General features: G+C 41.1%; 1 pseudogene; it reads right to left on the bottom strand.

Annotated features, from left to right (window-relative positions):
• Positions 1-1,529: 1,529 nt before the first annotated feature.
• LOC145018930 (5S ribosomal RNA) lies at positions 1,530-1,648 on the bottom strand (annotated as a pseudogene).
• Between the last annotated feature and the right edge of the window lie 3,211 nt (positions 1,649-4,859).

Genomic DNA, 4,859 nt, shown 5'->3' with positions numbered 1-4,859 from the left:
GTTTAAGTATAAGGAAGACCTTTGTTTGAAACTCAGTTGTAAAAGAGTTTAAAAGGAAACATACAGCATGTAAGAACGTTTAATAAAGAGTTTTAAACATATAAAAACGTTTAAGAAAGTCATTTGAAGAAATCTGTTTGGTAAAACAGTAGATCCATTTGCAGGCTAGTTATTAATCACATGTGATTGATATAATAACTAAACATGATTCAACTTGTATTCCCCCATAAAGCATTTATAAACATTTAAAAACATTTAAAAGCATTTAAAAGTTTAATTAAGGGATATGAACTCACCTGTAGTCAGTGGTTTGTTCTGAAGTGTCAGACAAGGTGCTAGATATCAAGTGAGGACTTGAACACACACAATGGTCCTAGTTATCATATAATAAACATATATGTAAGCTATTTACTCAATTAATAACTAATTAATCATGATAAGACACCCTAGGTCATGGAAACACTTTGATTCAAGTGTTATAGGTACCAAAGGGTTGCACCTAAGGGTTGTATGACATGGTATTGGAGTTTATGGCCCATGAACCACCCCTTTATAGAGTTTACGGCCCATGACCATTTACCCATGAGTTTAGGGCCATAAAATCATGGTACTAAGTGCCAAATTGTGTTTTGAGGTCTTAAAAGTCATGATTGGGCATCAAATGATCAAGTCCAAGCCTTAGCAAAGCATTAGGGGCATAATAAGACCACCTTGTGGAGTTTACGTCCAAATGACCATGTTCTTGAGAATGGAAGTGAAAAGTGAGGAGTTTGGGGAGTAAACTCATGCCTATGGCATGAGTTCATGGCCACTAGGGAGTTTATGGACTAACCTCTAAAAGTTTGGCCGTGAACCCCTTATTAAGGTGGTATGTGCGGTTTCGCAACTCCAAGACTCGAGACGGTACTTCCTTTCATTCGTTCGTTTGAAGAATAAATACTAAAAACACTCAAACAGACTTTAAATTTACTAACAATTATTAGGAATGTAATTGAATTTTAATTTAAGTGCTTGACTTTCAAGTTTGAACTAATGAAAATTCCGGGTTGTCATATCATCCCCCCGTTAAAGGGAATTTCATCCCGAAATTAAAGTCTAAGCAAATAAAGTAGTTGCAGATAACTAAGAGAATACATGAGGATATTTCAATTTCATTTGATCCTCACGCTCCCATGTGAATTTCAGTCCTTTCTTGGCGTTCCAGCGAACCTTCACAATCGGGATGCGGCTTTGCTTCGTCTGCTTGACCTCACGGTCCATGATCTCTACAGGTTCTTCCACGAAGGCGAGGATCTCATTGATCTTAATCTCGTCGAGTGGGATTACGAGATTCCTGATGGAAAGGTACGTTTTCAAGCTCGAGACATGAAGGGTAAAATGTACGTTACTGAGTTCACAGTGTAGGTTGGGTTTGTAAGTTACAGGGCTGATTCGGGTAAGAATCCCGGAGGTCCTAACTATCTTGGATTTAGCTTACTATGCTTTCCGAAGCGTATCAAGCCTTTCTAGTGTGAGGCCTCCAAAAGGATTTGGCCTCTCACTTGGATTTCCCAGGGGGTCAGCCATCCTAGTACGACTCTCGCCTAAGCACGCTTAACTATGGAGTTCTGATGGGATCCGGTGCATTAGTGTTGGTATGATCACACCCGCTGAAGTCTATCTTCTTGGAGAATCAGACTGGAGTTCTCAAAGGTGAGGAGCTTGGTCTTCTCATTCTTTTGCTGAGTAATCGTTTAGTTGTCCAGACGGTTCTCGTGTTCCCGTTGGTGTGTGACTATAGGGCGGTCGGGTTAAAGGAGTGGTATTGCGTTCTAAGTTTGTTCGCATGACGATGCGAGCACTCGTAATCTTAGGCAGTCCCCATCCTGAAGTTCATATTAGAAGTCATACATGGTTCATCAATCGCAGTCTCGTGTATACGAGTCGTATATAATTAATATTGAAAAGGTAGTAGAATAAATGATTCTTCTTTAACCTCACATCCCAAGGAGGAAAAGAAGTTAAAGTGGAATCATCAATTCGAAACCTGTAGAAACTTGATTATATACCACCCTTATGTATACATTCTTCAGCGATGGATCAACCGTATGGGTCTTTGGATTGAACTTGACATACTGTACGAGTGGTACTTCGGGGAGGTTTGTTGAGGTTTCTTCGAAAAGGATAAGAAACATGAGGTACTCTATGAATAAGCACTTCGGTGTTCTAGAATGACGGCTTCGCTAGAAAGACGATTTCGATGAAAGAGATTTGCGCACGAAACTAGTATTGTATGAATCAAATTGACTCTAGTGGTATAATAATATCGAACATACTTGAAAGTCAAGACACTAGATTTGAACATAGGGTGTTATAGACAAAACACAACAGTGCAACTTTTAACATTGTTATAGTACTTTAGAGTAACTACAGGAATGATGTTGCGAAAAAGGTATACTACAAAAGGCAAGTATACGCAACACGAGGATCCCTTTACTGATGGGGTCTCGCAAAAGATAAGACTCAAGTTGCACTAGTTTTAAACATGTTTTATGAGTCTGTTACAACGAATGCCTTAGACAATTTAACGAGGGTCCGGGGTAGTCTCTCCTGCGGCAGTGATCCTTAGTATTTCCCCGTCTACGCCAGAGTTCTTTGTTATTGGATAATCCTTCTTGAAGTTCCCTATCTCACCGCATTGGTGACATATTGGGTTGGTACTAGCATCGGTGGTGGAAACGAGGTGTCTAGTCGGAGTTATGTGGACGTGGGTGCTTTACTTGTTCTCCCATTTCGGGCAATTTCTTTTATAGTGTCCAGTCTCACCACAATAATAGCAACACTGGCTGGCTCTAATGGTGGTGGTTCCACAGAAACGGGCAATGTGCCCCAGTCTATTGCAATTGATACATTGAAATACCCGGTAGGCTCCACTATGATGATAGATAAACTTGCTACACTTCGGGAGCGTTCCCTCATATTGCTAGCGTCCCTTTTGGGCTTGACGCTTCCGTTTCTTGAACTCTGAGATGTGGCTTCGCGAGCCTGCGACTGTTATCGTTTGTTGGCTTCCTGGATTGATACTACGATCGGGATTTTCAAACCCTTCATCAGCATTTCTTGCGTTGATAGCGTTACGGTTTGCAAGGACAGCTGTCACGGCAGCCATCACGACAGTTGTAACTGCGGCTTGGAAAGTAGCGGTGTCCAGAGAAAAGACAGGGGTTTCGTTGTTCGACTGACTGTTTCCAGACGACGACATGATTTTGTAACACGAAAGATAAGGATTTTGTGAGCGGTTTTGGGTTGAACCTAGATGTACTTCGATCGCTGAAGGAAAGAGTAAGAGTATGTTCTCGAAAGTTTGACCTACATCCCTATGATGCAGTCCTAGTATGGATTGGAAGTATGTTCATGAAGGTTTGACCTACATCCCTATGATGCAGTCCTAGTAAAGAGTAGAAGTATGTTCGTAGAATGGTCATAAGACGCTTGGCGTTTAAAACTGGGTACCATCGGTTGGTGAATAACATGATCCAACCCTTGAAAAAGAATTGGCAATGATCCATGAGCTAAATTTCCCTACTTCAATAACTCGACTAGGGTGGGCTTCAAATAGACTCCCATGATAGCACGATGAAAGTATTTGAATAAAGAATAACACAAAAGTTAGCCAACTGTCAATATCTTTGATATTCATGATGTAATAATTTCGGGAAAAATTGACCTTGTAGAAGGTCTTACATCATATCCAGAGTAGAAAGGTTTTGGCCGCATAAAGGCCTAACTAAAAGTACCTACAGTACAAGGCAGTTTCATAGAAAAATGCCACATAGGACATAGATAGGAAAAACGATTCCTTTCAACAGGGAAAGAAAGTAAGGCATCTGCTACTGGTGACGTTCATCCCTCTGGTGAACCCTTAGTTCAGCCAGTTGATGTTCCACATCAAGCAGGTGTCTTTCGTACACCCTCTGGCATACTCGGAGTTCTATGACTTCGGCTCGTGATTCAGCCAATGCTTGAAGCAGGGTTTCATGGTCTCTCTCAGATCTCTCACGAGCATCTTCCATACAAATGGTGCGAAGGGTATGCATTATCGCATTGGTGACAACTTCGGTGATATGATGTAGGGTTGTCCTGCCTTGAATCTCATTTCGGGCCACTCTGCGGACCAGGATTGGCAAGATTTTGTCTGTTGAGCCCCCATTGCTCAAGTCATAAAAGCTTCGGTCTCCATTAAATGGCATGGGCTGATCTTATCCTTGGCTCCATGTTTCCAAGCATTCTACCCAAGGAGGCGTCGGGCCATGAAAAGTCGGACGAGGGTTTGGAAAGGGAGCTGCCTAGGGTAGGTTCTCAACCTCGGGTTCGGAGTTATCATCATCCGAAATGTCTTTAGCATGGAGATCATTCAAAGGGATTGGATGATCATTCTCAGGTTCTTCTCCAAACCATCCAGCATTGCCTTCATTCGGAAGGTACGGGTTGCAGTGGGGATGGAGTCCAGCCATGTTATCTACGCGAGAATTGGGGTAAGGAAATAATTATTAGACGAACTATCTAGATAATTATTAGAAAATCTTCATTAGTTACATCACAATGTTAAAAGTTGCACTGTTAAGTGACCTTAACTCCAAATTCACAAGGTACCGGGGTAAAGCAAAATTTTCACAGATTCTAAGTCTATAACATCCTAGTTACATATAACCTTAGTGTATCCACTTAGTAACTATGAACATAGTAATGAAGATCCTTTTTAGTTCTCAAGTAAGTAATTATAGTAACACAAAACACCCCTATGGTATTCTAGACCTAGGTTCTATTATAATGTTCTCATTGTAGTAGTGTTGGTAATTTTTTGGACTTGTTGACACATC

This window comes from Lactuca saligna, chromosome 9, assembly GCF_052625555.1.
Source record: "Lactuca saligna cultivar CGN05327 chromosome 9, ASM5262555v1, whole genome shotgun sequence".
NCBI lineage: Eukaryota > Viridiplantae > Streptophyta > Magnoliopsida > Asterales > Asteraceae > Lactuca > Lactuca saligna.
The sequence above is the reverse complement of the archived record's forward strand: the minus strand, read 5'-3'. Positions and strand labels throughout refer to the sequence as shown.